Source organism: Leopardus geoffroyi, chromosome B4 (assembly GCF_018350155.1).
Source record: "Leopardus geoffroyi isolate Oge1 chromosome B4, O.geoffroyi_Oge1_pat1.0, whole genome shotgun sequence".
NCBI classification, from domain to species: Eukaryota; Metazoa; Chordata; class Mammalia; order Carnivora; family Felidae; genus Leopardus; species Leopardus geoffroyi.
The window spans coordinates 47,931,192-47,958,994 of record NC_059341.1 but is presented as its reverse complement, the minus strand read 5'-3'; the positions used below and the strand labels follow the sequence as shown (position 1 = coordinate 47,958,994).

At 34.2% G+C, this 27,803-nt stretch overlaps 1 protein-coding gene and 1 long non-coding RNA gene across 2 annotated transcripts in view; one reads left to right on the top strand and one right to left on the bottom strand.

Moving 5' to 3' along the window:
* LOC123591027 (activating transcription factor 7 interacting protein) overlaps positions 1-16,812 on the bottom strand; it is a 123,036-nt gene extending 106,224 nt beyond the window's left edge. Inside the window, exon 1 of the mRNA XM_045464736.1 lies at positions 16,744-16,812. The gene's annotated coding sequence lies outside the window, so the exon portion shown is untranslated. The remainder of the gene's footprint in view (positions 1-16,743) is intronic.
* A 226-nt stretch (positions 16,813-17,038) lies between these two features.
* Positions 17,039-27,092, top strand: LOC123591030. The gene is made up of 3 exons (XR_006709082.1): positions 17,039-17,164; positions 17,755-17,826; positions 26,486-27,092. It is a non-coding gene; the product is annotated as an uncharacterized LOC123591030 (long non-coding RNA).
* The last annotated feature ends 711 nt before the right edge of the window (positions 27,093-27,803 follow it).

Below are 27,803 nucleotides of genomic sequence, written 5' to 3'. Positions count from 1 at the left end.
TGAAAGAAAGCCTCCATTTCAGTCCAGAAAAAAAAAGTCTGCTCAAGGCCCTTTTTTTTTTTTTTTGTCTTTTATAGTACTTTTATCACAAAAAGAGTGCCAATTTTTAAAATTTCTGGAAAATTAAGTTGTTTAAATCCTGATAGCCAATTTCCATTTATAGAAGGCTAATTATTCTCTTTTTCCCCACAGAATCTAAGCCCCAATGTACTCAAATCTAGCAGAATGGTTAAAGCTTGCAGTCAAATTTTTGAATCTTGACAATAATTTTAAGTAATCGCTGGGAAGAGACTAGAGTCATTAGAGCTACAATGACAACAAAGCTTATTTTGAGTCATCAGCTATAAAGATAAAAACAATTTCTTCTCTTTTGTAGTCCAGATGGCCACAAAGACATTTCCAGGTGAGTGTTTGGTCCCAGGGCAAATTAAATTTCATGCCCTGCCACAGACCTCCCAACATTTTAATATGGGTGAAAAACAAATAAAAATAAAGAATGTAGACACCCCTGGAGGAAAAAAAGAAAATTGGGAGAACAAAAGGGTAAAATTCAGTCGGAAACTGGATATATAAACAAGACAAATTTGAGCGAGATCCCAACAAATCTGTCTTGGCAGTAACCTACCCATCAAGAGAAGTGAAGGACAAGAGCACAGAAGGAACCTGTGTGCTTGATAGATAGCTCACATCATCTAGGAAATCCACCTTTTCCTTCTCTTTTCCTTGGTTAAGCTTCCTAAAATCTAGCTGCCCTATGTGATCTTGTGTCTATCCACCACTAGATGTAGGTATTTATTAAAATTCATTAAGGGTGCAGGGAGGTGGAAGGGATATATTCAAAAGGCGATTGGCCCCATAAGTTGATGATTGTTCAAGCTGAGTGATGGGCACATGGAATTGATTATTTCATTTTATTTCTGTATATATTTAAATCTTCCCATAACAAAAGTTTAAAAATGAAACAAAAGTATTCACTTTTTTAAAGATCCCTACTTATTCTCCATTAGTCAAATTGGACGATGTACGTAAAAACTGCTTCAAATAGTACATTGGGGGAAAAAAGTTACATTTAACCAAGCCAGATTAATTCTTCAAAAAAAAAAAAAATAATAATATTCTCTGAGGATGGCTCAAATCTAGTTGCTAAAATCAAGAGATTGGTAAACTGTGAAAGATTCAAACAGCATAAACATTACTGTGGCACTGAAATGTGACTAAGGTTAATGTCAAGACAAATAGCCAAAAATTTTAAAGCTGCTGAATGAGCAACTTCTGATATTCAGGAAGCAGATTCTTTTGGAAGTCTGTTCTACAAAAATTTAAATTATGTAACACACCCTCAAATGTACCCTGTCCCATCCCCTCCTCCCCAAGCCTCCCCTGTCTTGCCAAATACTTTTCCAATGTAAATCCTGACCACTTTTTTCTCAGTCTAAGCTTTTTGAAGCAAGCTAAGTTGCTGGCTATTACTATTAGCTATAACAACTCCTTTTCACCCAATTCAGACTTCAAAATAAAAGACATAATCTACATTCCCTCATTGTACCAATCCTCCTCCAGCCAATACAATCATTTAACTACCAATGTACTAGATTTTCTCTATTATCCCAAGGCACATTAAAAAAAAAAAAAAAAACAATAAATATACTGATTATCTACTTCACACATGAGACTTTAGAAAACAAAGGAGTAGGGAAGTATGTTAATATAGATCAAATCTTCAGATGAGTTTTACATGCATCATTTCAATTAATTCTCACACTAATCCTATGAGGTTATGTTACTTCCAACTCATGACTGAAAACAACAGGCTCAAAGATTAAGTAACTTCACAAAAGTGCTAAGAGCTGAAATCCATCTAGACTACACCCAGTCTGAGCCCATGGAGCTTCCATCACCCATTTCTTCCCACATTGGTTCTGTTTCTACACACCATGAAAATAGTTCAGAAAAGAAAAATACTTACACTGTTATTCAGATAACTGGTGCCACTGCCCATATGTTTCACTCTATCCTAAAGAAACTATCCTAGTTCACCCAATAAATCTTACTCATGATTCAAACTAAATTATCTCATCAGTAACAATCTTTTACTTACTCTCTTTTCCCCTTACAATACCCATCCCCCAAGCCAGCTGTAATTTCTCTCTCAAGATCTTTTGTGCATACCATCATTACACTTATCACATTTCATTGCTTATATCTTTATACATGAGTTCCTAAAGGACAGAAATTACATCTTATGTCATTTCCCATTCACTTCCACAGTGTGAAACACAGTATTTGTTCAATAGACGGATATTGAGCTGAAGTTAATTCCCAGTGTTTTCATTTCTACTATAAAAATCTCAGAAAATTCGACATCTTTAAAACTTTCATTTTCAGGAGCTCAACTCTTACTTTCTAGGAAAAAGAAGTCAACTAATGAGTCAAAAGTTTTTAGCCTTGTCCTAAAACACCTCTGTACTTAAAACCCAACATAGAAAAAATACCTTTTGTACAGCATTGTCCAGTTTTTAGTGTCTTTATAGGATCTACTATGTGCTCAGAATAGTTGAACTATGAAAAAAGCCTACAGAAAATTATGGAACATAGGTATATTATTTACTTTTACGTTTTCAAATTTTACTAAGAATACAGCTTGACTTTTATGTCATATAAGAAATTTGCTTTAAATAGGATAAGTCCTAATGAACCCAATTATTGTTTATTTGTAAAAGCAAACACATTTCAAAGCTACTTCAAATATTAGGTAAACATTTCCATGATTACTCAATGTTTTATCTCTTTCTAAATAAAAACTAGCACTTTTCACATAATTTTTTCATTTCAGTCTTAATAATCATGTAAAACAAGAGTACCATAATTTCAAATTTTTATGAGCAGAGAATGTGACCATTTGCTATGGGTTGCCCAAGCAACAAAGAGAACTGGAAGAGAATAACTGTAATTAACTACTATAACCTTTTATATAACATATACCATACTATTACAAGCTTTTACATATGCAAAATATTGAAGATTCCATAGAACCTAAATAACAGGTTTCACTATATCAAGTAAAAAGTAAATACACTTTTATTTAACTAATACACTTCAGTTACATGTTATTACCAATCTTACATATGCTAAAAGAGAAAATAAACATGAGAATGGTATTAAGACAATGAAATGAAAACACCATAATTTCCCTCTCTCAAAGGCCACTAAAACTACAATGAAGGTAGTTTTTGAAAGCATAAATCCTTAGGAACAAGGAGAAAAGTAAAAAAGAAAATAGCTAAAAAGATTTGGGAAGATGAAAATAAGCAAAACCACTGGTAACTAACTTAGCAGTTCCCAAACCATCATAGTACATGCTTCACTGGGGACAAGAACCAATTTAAGTTACATGGCGGCAACTTCAAAAGACATAGCGACTAAAAGAACAAGGACGACTGGGACGAAGGGAGCAAACAGTAAGGCTGGTATGACTAAAAAAGGGAATACTAGTGAAAGCTGTTTGCAAATCAATAAGATACCATCGATATCCTTACCACATTCCACTGAATACCTCTCTCCAGAGTCCTAGCAAAACTATGAAGACAACATCCACAGTGAAAAATGAGAGTGGCATACCAAAAAGAGAGGGACTAAATGCTGGCTGCAGAGACACCTAGTCCTTTTCTTCCATTAATCTTCCAGAATGCTACCAATCAGACCCTTATTCTCCACATAAGAAAATGAAAACGGAGTGTACTTAAAAACCACAAAACACAAGACTGTAAGGTCTTGGGAGCTCTCAAAACCACCCCACACAGAAAAGCCTAAAAAGTTTAAAAGCTGACAAATTTAGATATTCTAATCAACTTCTTAATTTTCCACAACAGTCAGGCAAGAAAAAAAGGACAACCGAGACAAGTCTCACATGGAAGACAAAGACCAAAAACAAACCAAAAACAAACCTAAACAAAAAAACTCACAAAGACTATGCAAGAAAAAAAACTTCAAAAAAATTAATATCCTCAGATAAGAAAAGATAATACAATCATGTGTCAACAATAGAATACTAGGGGTTCCTGGCTGGCTCATACAGTAGAGCATAAGACTCTTGATCTTGGGGTTGTGAGTTCAAGATCCATGTTGGGCACAGAATTTACTTTAAAAAAAAATAGACTACAGGCTAAAACCAAAAAGTAGACATTAAGAACATAACATAAAAAATGAAAAACTCAATAGAAGAACTGGATGACAAAGTTGAAGAAATCTAGCTGAACAAAAAGACAAAGTTGTAAATACGACGGAAAAAAAAAATCTAAGAAAAGTCAAGTACCCCTCCAAAAATTCACATTGGAATGACAGAATGGAAAACAGCTATCACCAATGAAATCACTTAATAAAAAATTCCAAGACGGAAAAACAAGAGTTGCCAAACTGAAAGGGCCTGATGAATTCCAGCAAACAATGATAAACATATCCACATCAAAGAATTGCAGTGAAATTTCAAAACACTGAAGACTAATAACAAATTCTACAAGCGGCCAGTGAAGGGAAAATCACAAATAAGAATAGCTTCAGATTTCTCAGCAGTAACAGAAGCAAGAAGACAATGGAACAGTGCATTTAAACTTCTGAAGAAAAATATTTTCCAACCCAGGTTTCTATACCTAGCCAAACTATCAATCAAGTATCTAATATATAGCGATAATTTTCAGATACATACAGTTTCACAAAATATACTTCCTATTTACTCTTTCTCAAAAAGCTACTAGAGAATATGGTCTTCTTCCTCTAATGAATAAACCAATAAAAAGACATGACACATGGAAAACAAGGGTGCTACACAGACAAGGGGTAAAGGAAATCCAAACATTGTGAATAAAATTCTAATAACAGCAGTGTATACCATATGAAGAGAGCAACTAGACCAACTGTAGCAATGAGACTCAAGAAACAAAAATGAGTCAACATCCTTGCTGCCACTGTACCCAAGGAAAGAAGGAAAGATGTACATCAAAAGATCCTTAGTAAAGGACTGTACCAAATCATCTGAACTGTTACTGTTATGTAGAAGAGACTCCTGGATACAGGCATCCTGGGATAAAGCTGACCTTACCTTCATGAATCAACATCTGTAATCACTAAATCAGGAGAATGGGTAAGGATTTCTACGATTCTGTTAGTCCAGTGCAGACAACTTTGTGTAAATAGATTACTTAACCCTAGATCAGTGAAACAAGAATTACTTACAAGTAAATGAACTGACTTAACTATGGTTTTTTATTTTTAACGGTTACAAGAGAAAACACTTTCTTCTTAATCTATCTTAACCTTCAATTTAAAATATATTTCATATAGGGGCACCTGGGTGGCTCAGTCAGTTGAGCGTCTGACTTTGGCTCAGGTCATAATCTTGCAGTTTGTGAATTCGAGCCCTGTGTCGGGCTGTGTGCTGACAGCTCAGATCCTGGAGCCTGCTTCAGATTCTGTGCCCCCCTTCTCTCTCCACCTCACCCCTGTTTGTGCTCTGTCTCTCTCTTTCAAAAATGAATAAACGTTAAAAAAAATTTTAATATATTTTGTATAAATAATAATATCTTGATCTAATATCTTCAGAATTCCAAGGGGAAAATATCCTGTGAAAGATCTTAACATTGGTTATAATTAATAAGCCACCAGAACAATTAAAAAGCCATTCTGTAGAAAAATACTGAAAATATTATTGGCTTTATCTAAACTGAATCTCTTTACTTTTTTATAAACTAGTTTACAAAGTTCCAATAAGAATGTTTTCCTTCCTGTCAGGATAAGATTGGATAAATCAAATTGGTAACCATGACTACAAGAGAAATGTGACATTTAAAAAAGAGGTAGCTTATAATTAGGTATGACAGGGAACAAAGACTACACCTCAAATGTAGAAATGACTGCCCTGCAAATGCAAAAAATGATGCCTCGTAAGTCCTCCCAGAAATTCAATTTAGTAATTCTTCTATAATTTATGGATTCCCAAGTTTAATGAGAATAAAGAATATCATTTCCTGACAGAACAATGTTGACAAATGCATAAATCTCAGAACCATAATACCCTACAGTTTTAAGTATTGCAGGTGAAAACTCATTGAGATAAATTAGATGGTTCTTGGTTCCTGATCTTGTAACCAAGCAGATAAGTTATTACACTTTACAAAACATCTAGATGGAAGCTCTTTTTTTTTTAATCTTTATTTCTGAGAGAGAGAGAGAGAGAGACAGAGTGCAAGCAGGGGAGGAACAGAGAGAGAGAGACACAGAATGTGAAGCAGGCTCCAGGCTCTGAGCTGTCAGCACAAAGCCCAACGTGGGGCTCAAACTCACAGACCATGAGATCATGACCTGAGTTGAAGTTGGACGCTTAACCAACTGAGCCACCCAGGCACCCCTAGATGGAAGCTAACTCTTAAACCTCATGTCAAATGTATGTAGTTTTGTTAACCAGACAATAGGGAATTCTTTGAATATTAATCAGCTATTCATTAAACCTGTGTAAATAAAATAAAACATCAAAATAAAATAATCAGAAGATCAGAAAACAAACTTATGTGGTGAAATTTGTTTCTTAAGGGGCAGGAACTTGGCCACATGAATGATTCTACAAGAAAACAGACATTTTGTCTGGCTTTAATTTTGAGTGAGCATGTCCAACAAGTTCCATACCTGGAGGGTTAATAAAGAGAGAGGGAGCACTTTGCACCCTTTATTTAAAAAACAAAAAACAAAAAACGATGGCATATGTGGATCTAGTCCCCAAAATAAATTATTTCATCCCTAACTTTGGCAATGATGATTGTCTGAAAAAACCTGACCAACTGTGAAGATAAAAAATTAATATGAGAAAATGGCTGTAAACTTAGTAAATTTAGTAATCTTGTAAGGCTTTTATTCTTTAAATGCCTTTTAAAATAAAACAGTTCTATGGGGCGCCTGGGTGGCGCTGTCGGTTAAGCGTCCGACTTCAGCCAGGTCATGATCTCACGGTCCGTGAGTTCGAGCCCCGCGTCAGGCTCTGGGCTGACGCTCAGAGCCTGGAGCCTGTTTCCGATTCTGTGTCTCCCTCTCTCTCTGCCCCTCTCCCGTTCATGCTCTGTCTCTCTCTCTCTCTGTCCCAAAAATAAATAAAACGTTGAAAAAATAAATAAATAAAAAAAAATAAATAAAATAAAATAAAACAGTTCTAAAGGTAGACTCCTTCACAAACCTTTACAAATAAATGACTTCTTTAAAGTTTTGGGTTTTGGGGTTTCTTTTTTTTTTTTTTTTTTTTTTTTTTTGAGAGAGAGAGAGAGAGAGAGAGAGAGAACACAAGCAGGGAAAGGGCAGAGAGAGAGAATCCCAAGCAGGCTCCACACTGTCACCATGGAGTCTGACATGGGCAGAACTCACAGACCGTGAGATCATGATCTGAGCCCAAATCAAGAGCTAGATGCTTAACTGACTGAGCTATTCAGGTGCCCTGCAAATAAACTACGCCTTTAAATGCTTATTTTTCTCTACTAGTGAATGGTCTTCTAAAACTACTTTTTGAAATTACTTTTTAAATGCATTTAAATTCCAGCTCCAATAATCAAGAATATTGCCATTTTCTATATATCTCCTCCATTGAGGGTTCCGTATAGCTGCAACTAGCTGCCTCTTAAATATTCATGCCTAATTGATTCAATTGATTGAAGACAGAAAAGTGTGCCAGGAAAAACTGCTAAGTATTTTTTATACCTAATCTCATTTAACCCTCACAACCACCCTATCAGATAGGTAGTACCACCATTTTATATTAAGTAATAGTGTTGGCAGACTCTAAATTCCCAGATCCCAGTATAAAATTATTGCTCTCTCCACTTCATTATATTACTGATTTTAGGAAAATCCTTCACCTTTTTGTTTCTTCATTTATTTGCTATCTTCCAACTTTTATATCACTTAAGTTTGATGGAAAAGGAAAGAATTACACAAACTTAAAACACAAAATAATTATTTAATTCCATCTTTTTATCAAACCCTTATTAATTTACACACATTATGTCCTTCAGAGTTAAATCTTAGAAACTGATTAATAGGTGAGCAATGGTGTTTCCTTGCTTTCTTCTATTTCTTAATGAATGAGATGGAAAACTTTCTTTCTAAAAGTTGTCTCACAATTTATAATTTTTCATATGCAAAATGCCTGTCCAACCTTTTGTCCATTTATCTAGTTGGTGCTTAAGTAAATTACATGTTCGATTATTTAAAAAAAAAAAATCTAACATCTGTAGATAACAGTAAGTTAAATAAAAAAAAAGAACTATAGCATATCTTACTTCGCTTTTTGGTACTTCACCTAAAACAAAAGGATTCTTGCCTTTCAATAAACAAATATTTATTGAATTTTAAGGAAGGCAATGTGGACAGCAATCTTATACTTTTAATAGTGGTCTTATCATTCCTAATTACAAGGGTTTTTTTCCTTAACATGTGACATTTGTCAAAAACATCAATAAGATATAATTCCTAAATGCAGGAAGCTTATGAAGTATTATGCAACTAAAAACAAAGAAGTAGAAAGGAATAAATGTCTTCAAGCAAGATAGGAAGTAAAACAGAGTAAAAAAAGAAATGAGAGAACTTCTAACTGAGAATAACAATATCCTTTATTAGTTACATTATGTAGGCACTATGGCAGCAATGACTCTTACTTACAAAACTCAAGGATCTATATATGAAGGTGGTATTTAGAGTTCTCCTCACACACTACCTTCTTTCTCATTCCTTTTTTTTTTTTTTTTTTAACGTTTATTTTTGAAAGAGAGAGAGACAGAGTGTGAGCAGGGAAGGGGCAGAGAGAGAGGGAGACATAGAATCTGAAGCAGGCTCCAGGCTCTGAGCCATCAGCACAGAGCCTGATGTGGGGCTTGAACCCATGAACTGTGAGATCATGACCTGGGCCAAAGTCGGATGCTTAACTGACTGAGCCACCCAGGTGCCCCTCTCGTTTCTGATAGATACTCTGAACACCTTATTTATTCCCTTTACTAAGAATATCCTTCTAATTCACCCCTTAAAATACAACCCTCTAAGATTTCCTTGATCTCCCCCCACAACAGTTTCACTTTCTGTGCCATAAACAAATATCTACTGTGTCTTACTTATAGTCTATAGAAAGCTGCTTTTAATTATCTACTTATTATACAAGTAAGCTTTACCTATATGCAAAGAATTTACAACCACAATCTTTTTACTTGTATGCATTACAAGGTCCTCAAAAATTATATTTTCCATCTTCAAAATGTATATTTCACACATACAGTTACAAAACAACAGGATCTGGAAAAGAATATAAAAACATAAACTCCGGGGGCGCCTGGGTGGCTCAGTCGGTTAAGCGGCCGACTTCGGCTCAGGTCATGATCTTGCGGTCCGTGAGTTCAAGCCCCGCGTCGGGCTCTGTGCTGACAGCTCAGAGCCCGGAGCCCGTTTCAGATTCTGTGTCTCCCTCTCTCTCTCTGACCCTCCCCCGTTCATGCTCTGTCTCTCTCTGTCTCAAAAATAAATAAACGTTAAAAAAAAAAAAAAAAAAAAAAAAACATAAACTCGGGGCACCTTCCTGGCTCCGTCAGTGGAGCAAGCAACTCTTGATCTTAGGGTAGTGAGTTTGAGCCCCCTGCTGGGTGTAGAAATTACTTAAAAATATTTAAAAAACATAAATTCAACTTTAGACTAAAGCAAGCAGTTCAAATAATTGCGATTCACGACTGTCATTACAGTCCTTACCTGCAGTCCTTCATCTTTCAAAATAAGCAACTAGCAAAGTTAAAAAAATATTACACTGAGATTTTAAAATTAAATTAAAATTCCAATTCTTATAAAGCTAAATATAATTTAATACATTTGCAAGGGCAAGCAGAAAGGGAAAGAATTGCACCATTATTTGGTGGTATACACACACACAAACACACACACACACACATAACTAGAATCTCAGACACAAATCACAAACACAATGTTCTCAAAATTCCACTTGAAAAGAAGATATAGAGTTATAACTATAACTCTTGAGACAGAAAAACAGTTTTTAATATCAAATTATGAATTACTTTGATACTACTTCAGCTTCTTTTTGTAGCAGAAAGGGCTGGTTGTTCTATTACACTCATTTATCCCCTTTTATAAAATTCCTTAATTTTAGCTGAGCACATGATTGTCCAGCTGGATACTACATTTCCTAGCCTTCCTTTCCCAGCTAAGTATGTTCCAATGACTAAATCCACACCCATAAAACTTGAGTCAAAGTGATATGTACCACTTCCAGATCATGCTCTCAAAAGAATGAGGTGTATACTCCCACTGCCCTTTCTCCCTTGCCCCTGGTTGGTGAAACTGTGGAATAGTCATGTTCAACCTGGAAACCATATGTTAAGTCAAAGCCACCTACAAACTCTAAACAGTCTTCTTTGTTAGAGGAGAAAAACACTTATCATCCTTAAACCATCATGATAGTCTCACAGAGCAGATTAGCCTTTACTGTAATCCAATTACTCCTGACACCATCTAAAAAGAAATAAAAGAAATTTTCAAAGATAGTCTCTTTTCTCTTCCATATTTTTCACCACTTCTTCCTTTTAAGACATTTATCTAATAAGGGTAAGAAGTCAGAAACATTCCTCAACTCCAAAGCCTTAGTTGAGAATATGCTGAAGCAGTCATGTCATTCATTGTTTCACCAAACTCTTGTCCTCCTGGTTTTTAAAATGGCAGATTCTATTCTCACCTTCTAGGTTTACCTTTCTACCAACTGGAAGGCATTATCTTTGAGAATTACTGACTCAAGGAGAAATCTTTTAATAGCTATGGCAGTTCTGAGAATCAGAGTCAAATTTCTCATTAGAATGTAAAAGTGCCACAGAGTGCTGGAACATAATTCCCAGATACCCACCAAGACAATAATTCCCCAAAGTAGTATGTACAAACAACAAAGAAAGTGGAAAAGAACTGTACAGTAAGACATTATGACATTACTATCTCACATCAAAGGGGCCTTCTCTCCCAAATTAAAGGGTATATGCTAGTTATTCATAGTTATTAGATACAAAATAACTCAAAATATTGTTATAATATTCTGAGCAAAGAAAAACTGCAGATATGAATAAAAGAATATTTCTCACAGTCAAGTTAATAGGTCATCTACATTTCCCAGACTTTTATGTTTATGTAGATCCAATTATAAAGTCTCTCAGGAAGGTGCTATCAACTGTACCCTTAGGCCTATCACATTTTTTGGAAAGTGGCCAAGCAGATGCCAGAATCATTCTCTTAAAGACTCAAAAATGCAAATGATCAAAATTCACAACTGAAGACATTCACATTGTACAAATAAGCACTAGTGCCCTGGTCTTCTCATTTTGCAGGCATTTAAAAAATGAAAATGCTGGCCAGCACTCATATTCTCTTCCTCCAATACAAAATGGGTTTCCACCATGTAACTTGAAGCACAAAGTTTGATTTTTTGGAATTCACTTTTCTGTCTTAAACAAACTAAAGTGACAGGATAAACCACTGATTTACTCTGTAGATTTCACGACAATCTCAGAAAGAACACTGCAAAATCATTTTTAAAGTCTTGAGTTACGTAAAGAACATAACAAGGTCAAATGGAGAAGAATTTCTAAAGAGAGGCTTCACTAATGGATGCGTAATTTCTAGATACTCTGGGGAACTTATAGGGACTATGGCTTCCCAGAGCTACTTAATGATTTTTTGTATTCTACCATTTAAATTTTGTTAAAACATCACCTAAATTTTATCTGTAATATGCCCCACATGTGACTTCTTTGAAAAAGTAGATTTGCCCGTGCATGAATTTTCCATATACCTCAAAACTTAAAAATCATAATAGAAGGCTTTCTAAACTAAATCTTGAGCAAGTTAAACAAAACTAAATATTCTGATTCAGAATCATTTAAGATCATCAATTATAATTAACATAATATAAATACGGATTCAGCTCTAAAAACACTAATTCCCAAATTAAATAACCTCAAAACTAAGTCTTTAAATTCTTGCTTCTAACACTTGAAACACATCTTCACTGTCAAGATGCTAGCCATCACTCCTTCCTCTTATCCATATACATTTCTCTGGTAGCCACTTCTCCTGTCCCTACTTTGCTATTTCTCACCTATCATAGTCTGAAAACTTAAGTATCATAATTTGTCAGAACTAGAAAAAGTTTTCAAGTAAGAGCAAAAGTCACATAAAAAAAAAAGTAAAATATGCAAATCTCTGTAAGCGGTTTTGCTTGAAAAAGACCCAAAGATGAGAATTTTTCATTTAAAAAGTTTAATAAAAGCCAATAACACATGATTTCTACCTACTTCCTAGATTTATTTTCATGAAGCCAATGAACACAAATAATAGATTTAATGTACAATGAACTTATACCAATAATTAGAGAAACATCCTTATTAGAGAATAATTTACTATTATCAAGGGACTAAAAATAAAAGTTTTTAACTTTATTATAGCATTAGGCACCATCCTGGCCAGAAAAATTAGATAACTTTCCAACATTCTTCCATTAAAAAAGTCTATGTAAATGAAAAATTTTGGTTTCAAATATTGAAGAATACTTTAACTGGACAACCTATTTTCCCACTTCTAACTTCATACTTGCACTATTTTCATATCACCATGTCCTAAGACAGATTAAAAATAGAAACGTAGTCCTATATCCTCTAACAACTTATCCCTATTAACATCATATCAGCATTAGGGAACAAGTTAAATAACACCTTAATGAAAAATAACAGGTATCACAAATTTTCCCAATGTTTCTCTTAAAAAGTACATTTTGTGGAATCTGCGGGAAATATATCCCATTTATGAGAAAAAAAAACAAACACAGTATAAAGATGTAAACTCACCCCAATTTAAGTTTAATGCAATGCTAAACTGAACTATCACTACAACAAATAAAACAGTGCACTACTGCTACATGGAGAAGACCCAGGTACAGTGGTTGTTAACCTAGCTTTAGATTTTGTATTATATATTCCTGTAAAAAGCTGATGAAAACTATAACTCTTTCCCCAGAAAAATGCACATAGGCATAATCACATAATGTTGTGTACATCAAGGAATCCATCAAAGGATCTACCAAGGAATCTTCTTACTATCTGTAGAAACTCCTGAGGCCAATGGACCAAGTTAAATATTCCCAGTAAATGAAGCAGAACTATAGCTCAAACCTGGTAACTTAAGATCAAAATTAGCAACTCAAAGCAGTAAGAAAAAAGATCACCAATGTAAGAATCTAAGAAAACTAGGTACTTGGAAAAACTGGAAACTAATAAACTCCATACAGATTAAAACACTTATTTTTTTAATCATTAAAATACATAGAAAAAATAAACAAAATAAGTGAACATTTAAGTTCATTTCACAACAGGTTATTTTCTAGGCAAAGAAGTCCTAGAAGAAATCACAAATGAGAAAAAGCAGTGCATTAGACTACAAAAAAAAAAAAGGAAAACTTCTGAATATATAAAATAAGCAATTTTAAAAGTAATAAACTAAAAAAAAGCCTGCCAAAAGTATGAAAAGCAAAAGGCTTATATCCATAAATAGCTGTTATCAATAGGAAAAACATTAACATCCACCATAGAAAAGATTAAAAAACCTCAAACAGCTAATTCACAAAAATGAGAACATCGTATACATAAACATTAAAAAATTCAACTTCACCAGATATCTATAGCTATACATCTATATCTACATCGATATCGATTTCTATATCTATATCTATATCTCTATGGTACTGTTTTTCAGCCACCAAAGTGATGGTGGTATGGGAAATGCTTTTCAAAAAAATAAATTTTTATTAATTTTGTAATTACCTTAAAAGCCCTTTGAAACAATATTTGAAGCAATAATTTCAAAGAAATCATTTCAAAGAGATGCAGTTCATAACTCATGTGTAAGGATGTTCAGTGTAGCACTATTTATAACAGAGAAATGGGCAACAAACAAATGGTCAATAAAAGAAATGCTTAGTAAATCACAGTACATTCTTATTAGATATAACAATATTGTAGCCGCTTAAAGACATTTGAAGAATATTTCATGATTTGGGGTATTTTCTCAATAAAATATTATATACCCATTAAAAGAAATTTTTAAAAGAATGTTTTACATTGAAAGAACATTAAGTATTTTAAAAGAATAATGAAATGAGATAAATATCTACAACACAATACAAAATTAAAAGAACAAGAATGGAATTATGGTCCAAATGAAAAACTGATCAATATTTATTGAACAATATTTATTGACCAATTGATAAACCATGAAAAAATAACAAAAATCACCAGAACATTTATGCTGTTTATTTCTAAATGTTGCTAATTTTCAACACTTTCCAAATGTGCTGCAATGAATAAGTAAAAAAGTATTTAAATATATGTATCAAATATTCAAATCACAATTTAAAGAAAAAAGACAATTTTAATGGTTTATGACTTAATCATTAAGTCTTTTTCTCTAAACTAAATTTTGGGATGTTTAAAATCTACAAAACTAAAAATGACCCCAATAATTTAATATTCATTAGTCTTAATATTATATATTCTGCATATGTCAAAATTTTGTGGCAACATAACTAAAATTTCTAAATCAAACTAAAATTTCAAAACATGCTTTTTATTCAAAGAATAACAAACAAAATAACAGACATTCAGACAATTCACTGGTCTTTGTTTTAAGTTTATAGAAGTATCCTTCTCTTTCTAACAAATAGCAAAATTGTTCTACTAATAAATATTTACATTGTACACTATGTTCCTCAGTATTTTCAAGACCTCTTACAATCTTCAGCATTAACCTAAGAGGCAATCTTTTGTATTCAAATGAAAACAAACTTTAATACACAAACCAAAATATTTTACTTTTCTGGAAGTGCAAAATGTACCACTGCCCTAAAATCAAAGTTCTTTTCTTAACCTAAAACACATACATACACACAGATACAGAAAATAGAAGACACTTTCAACTCTAAACACCTGAAATTATGTATTAGGAAGTGGAGGAGGGGTGTGCTGGGGCAATCACCCAGAAGTATAAAAAGGCAGGATATTACACAACTGCCCTCTAAATATATTTCTGTGTAGAAGAGACCAGAGGGCCAGGTTTATATGAACAGCTAATTTTCTGTTGAGAAAAGAGAGTTACCTTCCCTATCACTTCATTCTATCTCATACGTGACGTCATTTTTAAAAAATCCACCAACCAAAACTATTCCTTTCAATTACATCTACTTAATGCTAACGGTGTTTGCTTTGGGCAATAAAACGGTCCCTAACCAACCATTATAAAGCAATAGGCACTTCTTCATTTGACAGATGACTGATTTAAACTTAGTCTTATATAACCAACCAAGAAACCAATTATTGTACACACAAACCACAGGTGAAATCTATGAAAAACAGTTACAAATTTTTAGTCTAGTAAGAAAAAATTTGCACAATGGTAGAATTATATCAGATTGTGTAACACTTCTCCCAGCGGTGTTATATAAGATTTAAATATAGTGACACAACCATTGTAAACTAAAATAACCAGTAGCACACCTCTAACTACCTTCTTTAAGAAACGAAAATTAGGAACACACAATTTTAAGAAATCAAACACAACTGTATTTCATACACATATACAGGGCAGTTTCTTTAAAGAATCAACTAATTTTTTCATTGATGGTTGACTTTATTTCCTCATAAAGGCCTCAGTTTAGTGAGGAGTTCTTTGCAGAATTCTTTATGAGAAAAATTTACCAAGCAAGTTTTATTTCACATATCATAACAAACCAAAGACTAAACAAATGACCTAATTTTAAAAGTCAGAGTCACAAAAATGATCAAACTGAAGCAGTGATGGACAAGTGATCACAGACTTTAAAAATCTAAAACCCAAATGCAAGTATGATCAGAAGCACACAAACTGGTAAAATTAAAACTTCATTAACTTAGAATCAAATATTAAAAAAATAAATAACCAAGGAGATTGAGATTTCTTTTTAAACAATAGTATATAGATTCTTCCAATGCCCCTTCCCCCTCATATCTCCAAAACTCAAATTCTCGTTTGTACACATTCCCTCTTAACAAAACTGGTAAAAATAGGGTTAAAATGTATTTGCAAATATTCAGTTCAATTAAATGTACTGCCCCTGAGACCACCACTAGGTGCTGATCTTTATCTCCCCAAATATAAACTTGAACCCAGCAATACCCTAAAAGTGAAATTATAATCAAGAACCACAAGTGACAATCATTTTTACAGAAAATTAAGTTCACAGCTTCTCAGAAAATCGGAGAAATATAAAAGAGTTTAGAGGGTCGGTATAGGAATGCAACACAAGAGAAACGTTTTCCTTGAAAAATGTGGCAGTTTGAGGACAAGAAAATGAAACTCCTCAAGAATGAGGAAAATTAAATCTAGAACCCAAATGGCGTCCAACAAGAACATTAGATCTTGAAAATGAATATTGCGCTTGCGCAGCCACCGCCCCGCCAGCTGCACAACTGCAGCTAGAGCCCGACCCCGCAAGATCACGTGCTCCCATGCAGCGCCCGCCCGCAGCTCCGCAACCGCGCAGGCGCACACACAACTCCCGCAGCCGCCATAATGCGGTCTTGACTCTTCATAAATACAATAGTAATTTAAGAAAATGTGGTTATAACAGCCCCTAGGAGTCACATATACCTTTCGGGGCGGGAGATGAGGGAGGGGGAACCAAGTTCCTTCCTACAGAGCCGTTCCGCGCAACCGTCCTCAACGCGGCCGCTTCAGTATCGCGCGCTTCAGTCGCCGCGCCGCCGCTGCCGCCGCCGCCACCTCCGCAGATTCAAAAACAAACCCGCTTCTGCCTTGCACGCGCCGGGGCCGTTATGCAAATTAATGTAGGCGGGGCTCTGTGGTCGTACTATTGGCCACGCCCACGGTGCTAACAGCCAATAGGCTCACGGCTCAGCCGTTCCCCATGCAAATCTCCTGGTTTTTTATTTGAATGAGGGAAATTAGCCACGCCTCCTGCCTTGGAAAGGAGAAGGAAGTCTGAGGTGGTGGCGCTGCGCCTTTTAGTTGCAGTGTGAAGTGTGTTTTGAGTGGAGCTTCGCTTTTCCCAGTGAGTAGCACTTTGTGAGCGCCCTCTATGAGCCTCAGCAAAGAAGGAATGAAATAGGTTGGTGAGAGTTAAAGAGCTGAGAGAAATATTTTCAAAAAAGCCTTAAGTATATTTGTTCATCATTTATATTAAAAATTCACAAAGTATACTTTAAACTGTAAGTAATGAGAGAATGGCGAAAACACATCTTTTCTTTCAGTTTTGTGCCAGAGCAAGCACTTCCAATCATACCCTTTCACCAGAAGTTGTATCCCTTATATTCAGTTTTATATTGGGAACCAATCGTTAATGAAGGCCATAGGATGTAGTGAAAAAGGTGCAACTCCTTTTGTTGTTTGTCTGGGCTCACGTCCAAGTACTCCTGCCTTCTTGCCTGTTTCTTGGAACACGTGTGTTAACACGGTTTTCTCATCTCTAAAATAGTGATAATGCCTGTGATTCAAGTCGGTTAAGAGAGGTCAATGACAGGATAAATCAATGTAAAGGTGTTTTGCCAAACAAGAAGAGCCTGACAAATAGATCATAAGGTTTTGTTAACTTGTTTTGAATGTAATTTTTTGCTTAAATTAATCTACTCATTTTTTATTTAGTAATCACTGTGGTCTAGCCCGACCTCAAGAAATCTATACTAGAGGAAACAGAAGAGTAAACAGGAAATTTTTGTAAGTAATAAGAAATTAGTGGAGGGTGGTTAATACTTATTTTTATAATTTGGGTCTTTCAACTCAGTTGAAATACTGGGTGGCTTTTAGGAGAATCGCTTAATCCGGACTTGGAAAATCAGTAATGCCTTCCTCGAAAAGGCAAATTGTAACATGAGAACTGATTTAGTAGATTTTCTGCCTAAAAGCTGATCTTTGTTATAAAGTAATGAGGGATCATTTAAAAGGTTCTAAGTCAGGAAATAACACATTTAGATTTGTGTGGCTTTATTGCTTAGCTTTGTAAAGTATGTAACACAGAGCATAGTACATGATTGTTCAAAAAGTTATGAATAGAGGCTCAATTATAATAAATTATGTATTATAATTTATTTAGTACATAGATGCTCAGTTATAAAATACTCAACTAATTATAAATATTAATATAGACATTAAAAGTTGTACTCTATAATAAGAAAAATGGGATTGGAATAATAAAGCCCATCAGGTTTCTTTTTGTATGTTTCCTATAAACAAATAAAAAAGAATCATGTTTATAATAATTCACTCGCAATTGTCTAGACTAATGGCAAAGGGGAAAATAATTCACCATTGACTCACTAATTGATTGATTTTAATAGATATGCTCATATTCTAGACTTGCCTCCCTAAGGCTCCAACTAGACGGTTTTATTGTATTTGAATTTCCCCAAATATATTCAACCACTCATTATGTAGTCTCTTCAGACATTCCACCTGCTGGTTGATCTAACCAATCATTCATTGTTTCATTCAACAAATACAGTATTAATTATGTACTCACACACTATTCTAGCCACTAAGGATGCCCAGAGGAAATGACACTACCTCTAATGGAGAAAGAAACATATATACAGACAAACATTACGAAATAATTACTATCATGAAATTACACACTAAATATAAAAGAAATACAGAACAAGAGAACCTAAATCTTCCTCATAGAATATAGGAAAATTTCTTGCCTGTTTCCTGTAAAAAGTGTGACCTGATTAATAATGAAGAGCTTAAAGTAGCTGTCAGAATAATACAAAAGAAAAAGAATTCAAGTTAAGTAAAACAGAAATGCAAAATATTTCTCATTCCTTATGGCACTAGGCACTGGCCAGAGTGGAAGCAGACATGAAGACCTTCTACTGTGTCAGATGTTAATCATTTAGTTGTCAGATTGTGAAGAGGTCCAGGGCTTATTTAACTGGGGACTGAGGCAGACTGGATGGTAGGAGGAGTATTCAGAGGTGGGACAGCTACTTACCAATCAGTACTAAAGGATTTCCATATTTTGACAACCATTTGGCTTTATACAAACAGACTGAATATTCTTCTAGAAAAAACAATGCAGGAGTAAAGCAAAATCACAGAATTTCTCAGAGAAAAAAATTCCAAAAAACAAAAAAAACTAAAATAATAAACATAAATAAATGAATTTCAGTGGTAGCAATTGAGCACCAATTGAACAGAGAAAATATAACTTTTGAAAAACATCATAAACTTGAAAAAGGAATAGATAAAAAGGGAAATTGAAGTTTTGAAGTATATAAAATGAGACAGCGTAATGTAACAATTACGAAAAATGGCCTTTGAAAGCTTACTACCTGAACTGGAATCTTGTCTCTACTTTTTTTTTCTTTTAATGTTTATTTATTTATTTTGAGAGAGAGAGACACAGAGAGGGAACAGTGGAGGGAGAGAAGGAGACAGAAAATCCCAAGTAGGCTCCTCACTGTTGGCACGAAGCCCGAACTGGACCTTCCCTGAGGAGAGAGATTCTTTTTGTTGACTTGATGCAGTAAAAAACTATGTTGAAGAAGTCAATATTAAAAGTTACTAAATTGGCCTATAGAATGTTGGGTAGCCTGAGAATGGGCTTCAGCCATGTAGCCATCTAACCATGTAGGCTTGTAGCCATAAGGAAATAAATTCTATAAATAAACCAAATGATCTTGGAAGCAGATTCTTTACCAACCAAGCATTTGGATTAAAATACATCCCAGATAATACCTTGATTGTAGCCTTGTGAGACTATGAGCAAAGGAATGTAAGTCATACCCAAAATTCTGACCCACAGAAACCAAGATAATAGATGTATAATTTTTTAAGTTACTAAATTTGTAGTAATTTGTTACTTGGCAATAGAAAACTAATACAGGAAGCCATCAAGAGGTATCTAAACCATTTTCCAAGGTACATATGTGACCTAAGTGAATGAAATGGGTTCTATTAGAAGATATTTAACTGGCACTTAATAAAAAGGATAGAACCAGAACTATAATTATACCTTGGCAAGAGGAGCCAATCTTCTGGTGCCCATATCTTAGAGGCCCCTATATGTCAGAAACACACATGCACACATTTGCAAGAACGGAAGGATGCCTTTGTCACTCAGAATCTGGCACTCAGCACTACCATAATGGTAACTGTGACCTTAAAACATCTGCCCTCCTAATATTACTCATGGCCTCAGGGGAATGCTTCTCCATTTTTTTTGCTCTATGTCCTCAAAACAAATGGCAGTTGTCAGAATACAATGAAGGTCAGAAGGTTGAGACATACACACAACCAGAGTATGTAAAGATTTGAGCAGCAAAATAAATTTAAAAAATTAATTTTTCCTTCCTTTCTGTTAGTACATATTCAATAGATTTTTGCTTAATAGTCATTTGCCAATAGTGTCAAGCCTCCATTTTCTTGCTTTTTTTTCATGTTCCGGTTTGTGGTTCTGTGGGCACTCAGAACTTATTGCAGTACTCCCAGCATTTGTACTTAGCTCCTGGAAAACTTTTTGAAATATCAAATAATCCATATTAATCTTATAATGCATACCACACATGTAGATGTTGATGTAATATAAAAGAAACATGATATTCACTGTTAAATTAGCAACTAAATTACATTGAGTTCTAGAACTATAAATGATTTCATTTTAATAAGTATATTTCAATTCTGAAAAACCAATGGGTCAAAGATGAAATCAAAAGCAAAAAAATAACTTGAGACAAACAAAAATGGAAATACAGTATGCCAAAATTTATGTGATGTGGCAAAAGCAGTTCTAAGAGGAAAGTTCATAGCAATAAATGTCTACATCAAGAAACAAGTAAAATCTCAAACAACCTAACTTTATACCTCAAGAAACTCAAAACAGTTGAATAAATAAAGCCCAAAATTAAAAGAAGGAAGAAATAGCAAAGGTCAGAGTGGAAATAAGTGAAATAGAGATTGAAAACACAATAGAAAAGATCAATGAAACCAAAAACTGGTTTTGAGAAGATAGACAAAATTGACAAACCTTTATCTAGACTCACTAAGAAAAAAAGAAAGGACTCAGATAATGTCAGAAATGAAAGAGGAGATGTTACAACTGACACCACAGAAATACAAAGTATCACAAGACACCACTATGAACAATTATACACCAAGATGTTGGAACACCTAGAAGAAATGGATAAATTCCTAGAAATATACAATCTATCAAGAATGAAGCATGAGGAAATAGAAAATCTGAACACTCTGATTACTAGTAAGGAGAATTAGTAATCAAAAACCATCTGACAACAAAAGCCCAGGACCACATAGCTTTACTAATGAATTCTGCCAAACACCTACAGATGAATCAATATCAATCAATATCAAAATCTTCCAAAAAATAGGAGGGAACACTTCCAGACTCATTTTATAAGGCTAGCATTACCTTGATAACAAAACCAGAGAAAGACACCCCGAGAAAAGACAATTAATGGGCCAATATCCCTAATGAACATAGATGCAAAAGTCTCAGCAAAATAGGGGTGCCTGGGGGGCATAGTTAGTTGAGCGTCTGACTGTTGATCTCGGCCCAGGTCATGATCTCACGGTTCGTGAGTTTGAGCCCCGCATCAGGCTCTGTGCTGATGGTGCAGAGCCTGCTTGGGATTTTGTCTCTCCATCTCTCTGCCCCTTCCCTACTTGTGCTCTCTCTCTCTCTCTCAAAATAAATAAATAAACTTAATAAAAATAATTTTTATAAGTCTCAACAAAATATTAGCAAACCAAATTCAACAATACAGTAAAAAGAACATAAACCATGATCAAGTGAAATTTATTCCTGGGATGCAAGGATGGTTCAATACCTGTAAGTCAATCAATGTAATATACCACATTAGAATGGATAAAAATCATATGATCATCTCAATAGAGGCAGAAAAAGCATTTGACAAATTCAACATCCATATATGATTAAAAAAAGAAACTCTCAGCAAAGTATGTATAGAGAAAATTTACCTCACCGTAATAAAGGCCATATATAACAATCTACAGTTAACATTATCCTCAGCAGTGAACAGCTAAAAGCTTTTCTTTAAGATTGGGAACAAGGCAAAGATGCCCAGTCTTGCCACTTTTATTCAACGTAGTATTAGAAGTCTTAGCCATAACAATAAGGTAAGAAAAAGAAATAAAGTCATCCAGATCAAGAAAGAAATAAAACTGTCACTATTTGCAGATGACATAATATATACAGGAAACCCTGAAGACTCCTCCAAAAAACTGTTAGAATAAATGAATCCAGTAAAGTTGCAGGATAAAAAATCAATATGGAAAAATATGCTTCATTTCTATGCACTAATAACAAACTATTATAATGAGAAATTTTAAAAGAATCTTATTTACAATTCCATCAAAAAGAATAAAATACCTATGAATAAATTTAACCAAGGGTATGAGAGATTTTACACTGAAAACTGTAAGACACTGATGAAAAAATAGAAGATACAAATAAATGGAAAATATTCCATGTTCATGAATTAGAAAACTTGATATCATTAAAATGTCCAGACAACCCAAAGTAATCTATAAATAACTAGCTATCAAAATCCAATGGCACTTTTCATAGAAATACAACAAAAATCCTAAAATTTGTGTAGAACCATCAAAAAACCCAAATAGCCAAAACAATCTTGAGAAAGAAGAACAAAGCTGGAGGCATCATGCTCCCTGATTCCAAACTATATTACAAAACTATAATAATCAAAACAATGTGGTATTGACATAAAAACAGACACATAGATCAATGGAACAGAATAGAGAGCCCAGAAATACACCCACGCATGTATGGCCAACAAATTTGTAACAAAGGAGCCAAAAATACACAATGAGGAAAGGACAGTCTCTTCAATAAATAGTGCTGGGAAATCTGGACAACTGCATGCAACAGAATAATATGGACCACTCTTATACCATACACAAAAATTAACTCAAAATGGATTAAAGACTTGAATGTGACACCTAAAACCACGAAAATACTAGAATAAAACATAAGCAGTAAGTTTCTTGATATCTGTCTTAGCGATGACTTTTTGGACAGGAAATTTCACACTCTTACAGGATTTTTCTCCAGGAATTCAACCAGACTTTCACAAGGAAGAGTGGGGAGAATCCTGAGAAAGATTCCTTCACTGTGCTGGGTGTGAGAGGGGAACAACAGCCACTGCTGAAACCCATCTTTTCTATTTCTTCTGTGGAACAAAAAACACTTAAATTGAGGTGAAAAGGGCACCAAAAACTGTAGGCAAAAAGAATGCTCTACACTTGGAGGAGGAGCAGGAAGAAATGCTAGGTCTAATAATTACATTTTTAGGAGAGATAGAAACACTTATGATGTCCATACCCCAAAACCTAAGTTTACAGTGCCTACTTACAGCTATTACTTAATCTGAACATCATAGAATACCCTCCTTCCTTATCCACCACCTCAGGCTAAAATGATTTGATTTTTAAAATAATAGTACAATATGACTAGGACAGATACAAGAGACAGATTCTCCCTGGAGAGCAGTGCAAAGGAAGACCCATATGATCAAAATAAAAAAACACAGTAATGGAAATGAACAATGTTTAGATGAGCTCATCAGTAGACTCAACACAAGTAAGCAAGGAATCAGTAAATTTGAAGATAGGTCAATAAAAATCACCCAAACTGAAATGTAAAAAGAAAAGAAGAATACATAAAAGGAAAAAACAGGACAGACTATCCAAGAGATGTGAGACAATATCAAATGGCCTGATACATGTATAATTAGAATCTCAGAGGAGAAGAAAGAAAAGGCAGAATATATGAATAAGTAATAGCCAAAATTTTTCTAGAATGACTGACAAACAGTTAAGTCACAGAGCCAGGAAGCTCAGAGAACACCAAGTATAATAAATACCAAAACCCCACTCTTTAAGACATATTATATTCAGACCGTAGCAAACCAAAGACAAAAATCTTAAAAGTATCCAGAGAAAAGGAAACATTACCTATAAAGAGACAAGGCTTAGAATTATAACACGTCTCACCAAAAAAGTATGTAAACAAGAAGACAAAGTGACATCTTTCAAGTGCTGAAAGAAGAAAACTCAACCCATAATTCAATGTCAGCAAAAGTATCCTTAAAAATGAAGATGAAATAGGGGTGCCTGGCTGCTCAGTGGAGCATGAGACTCTTGATCTGGAGTTGTGAGTTTGAGTCCTGTATTGGGTGTAGAGATTACTTTAAAATTTTTTTTAAATTATTTTTAAAATGATGAAATAAAAATATTCTCAGACAAATCAAAACTGAAGGAATCCATTGCCAGTAAAACTACAAGCAATGTTAAAGAATATTCTTAAAGGAGAAAAAATATTATATACCTCAGAAACATAGATCAAAATAAAGAAATGAAGAGTGTCAATAATAGAATAAATGAAGATAAAATAAAATGTTTTAATTGCTGTAAAAGATAATTTAGTGTTTTAAAGCAAAAGGCCATTCTACCATTCCATTAGGACAGTTATTTTTAGATGATGAGGGCATGGTAAGACTAGTGAATTTTATGAGATAAGCATATCACCACATTTCATTTACTGTTAAATGAATTTTTTGGTGGGAAAAAATATATTCCAAAAGAATTTTGGAATATTATATATTCCAAAGAATTTTGGAATATTATGAGTAAAGCATTCTATAAATCTACCAGTTGTGGTGGTTTGAGCTGAAGCATCATGGGCAGGAAAAGGAAATATGCTTCCAAAGTAAGTCTCTTCCAGTGAGAATGAAGTGTACCCTTCGAATGATGGAATTGATCTAATGTAATCAACCTGCTACCAAAGTTGACTTATCCTCCATGGAATGGTCCTAAATCAAGGGTTCATTTTTGGTGTGTACTATTCTAGCTTCATTTCATTGCAGTGGTTTTAGTCAGTGAAGGTCATGTTGCTAAGTCCATGCATAACTTCCATTCCTGCCCACATGACCACTTTTGCTTCTGTGTAGTTGTTGCTTCTGTGGGTCCAAATCAAGTATTTGTTTCTCATCATCAAGTCTGGCAGATAGGAAGACAAGGTGGAGGTGAAGTAAAGGAGAATAAGGACAATCTAGAGCTTGCCAAGCTCTTTGTTCATCACCACATCTGACCAGGATGGCCCTCAGAGTAATGGCCAATGCTTTACTTCAGCCTTGTGAAATACATTCAAATCATAAAAAAGAGAGCTGTATTTTAAAATATTTTGGTAGGATATTTGAGTAATACACAAGATAAAGAAAAATCCTACGAGTTTTAGTTGGTTATTGGGTTAAGAGAGTGCATATGCCATGGGTGGATATTTAGTGGATAGGTGAAGGATGGAGATACAACATGGTATATTTGAAGAAGCAAAAATCACATTGACATCAGACTTCTCCTCTGTTATATTAAATACCAACTACTTAATGAAGCAATATCGTCAGAGTTTTGAGGGATAAAGGATGTGACATTAGAATCTATGTTTAAATTGTCTTTCATGTAGAAAAGTAACACATTTATTCTTAGATACTCAAAGGTTTGGAAAATATATGACTTATCTACCCTTAAAGAAATGCTACTATTAGCTTTAGATGTAGTTACCTAAGAGATTAACCAAAATTAATACTCCCGAATTAGGAAGTTTAGGTGTTAATTTAAAAGACTTATTTAAAAGAATTGTTGGGGGCTCCTGGGTGGCTCAGTTGGTTAAGCATCTGACTCTCAATTTCACCTCAGGTCATGATCTCACAGTTCATGAGTTTGAGCCCTGCATTGGGCTCTGTGCTGACAGTGTGGAGCCTACTTGGGATTCCCTCTCTCTCCTTCTCTCTCTGCCCCTCCCCTGCTCTCTCTCTCTCTCCCTCTCTTTCTTTCTCTCTCTCTCTCAAAATAAATAAATAAACTTAAAAAATAAATAAATAAAAGAATTTTTGATAGACCTGAGTCCCAATGAGAATTATAAGAATAGTAATTCAAGAAGGCACATCAAATTGACATTACCACACTAATCAACTTGCAAGAATGCAAAAGTAGAGATGCCTCCTTACCACTGGAATTTAGACAAATTTTAAAAACAAACAGTCTCATTATGAATATGATTTTCCTTTAGGATTTTGCAGAAAATGTTTCTTGATAGTAACTTCACCCTCAATCAAAGTATATACTTAATTTCAGATTTTCAATTAAATAATGAAACAATTATAACCTATATAGTCCCAGAACAACTTCATAAGAAAATACATTAAAATAATGATGTTGCTTTATTAAAATGATAGTATTTTGATTGATTTTTGTCTTTTTTTATTTGGAATTATTTTTTAGGTTGTCTTTAATAAACAGATTATAAATTTGTTAATTGCAGGGCTTCTGCTTCCAAGTGAGATGTGGTTGGTTTCACAATGCCTGATCTCAAAGTCCTGCTAGAGGAATAGGTATGTTATACACACAGCAGAGAACTCCAAATATCACCCTCAAGAAGTTTGAAACCTGAGGTGAACTCAAAGTGACATTGAAATCCAAATCCAACAGAGCATAATGCCTGATTGGCTCAGATTCATTGTCTCTTATTCCAACTTCCTAACAGTGGAAAAGATATGCACTCCCTGGGACAAAATCTTGCAGTTCCCATAAGCTTTTGGATATACAATGCTCAACATACAATAAAAAAAAAATACAATACATACAAATATGAAGAAAAATGTAACTTGCAATCAAGAGAAAATACAGCCATTAGAAGCAGACCCACAGAGTGACCCAGATGTTGGAATCGGCAGACAAGGACTTTTAAATTAGTATTATGAATGTGTTAAGGAAAGCTCAGGAAAAGATATATGAAACAGATGAAAATATATAGAACTTAAACAATAAAGCTGTATCTATAAAAAAGAGCAAATAGGACTGGGTCAGTTGGTAGAGTATTTGACTCTTGATTTCAGGGTTATGAGTTTAAGCCCTGTTGGGCATAGAGCTCACTAAAATAATAATAATAATGATGATAATAATAAAATAATAAAAAAGAGCAAATAGATATTCTGGACTTGAGAGATACAATAGCCAAAATTAAGAATTCATTGTATAGGTTTAACAGCTAACTGGACATAGGAAAAAGGATCAGTAAATTTGAAGAAAAGTCAATATATATTATCCAAACTGAAGCACAGGGAAAAGAACAAGAAAAAAGAGATGGGAAGGTGCAAGGCATAGAGAGCCATTGAGAGAATTTTGGAAACTTCTTTGCCATTTTCTCTTCAAATGTTTCTTCTGCCACATACTCTTTCTCCGCTCCTTCTGGAACACCATTAGGATTCATGTAAGACTTTTTCACTGACTAACATTTCTTTCATTCTCTTTTTTTGTATTTTTCATTTCTCTTATGCTGTTTTCTGTAGTTTCTCTGTTCCCCCAGGAATAGTTCTCTAGATAAATTCTGGAATATCAACTTCTTGCTTTGTATCCAGAAATAGAAAATTCCCTCAGCACAAAAGCATCAATAGAGGATCATTATCTACAGTAAGATACTCTATCATGTTCTTTAGATGTTGCAAAATACCTAAGATAAGAACAATAGAAAGCTGTTTTAAGCAGAAGAGTGACAAGATCAGATGTACAGTTTAATATTAATATTACTATTTGTAACACCTAATGAAATAATAAATTCAGGGATAATAATCACTGGCTGC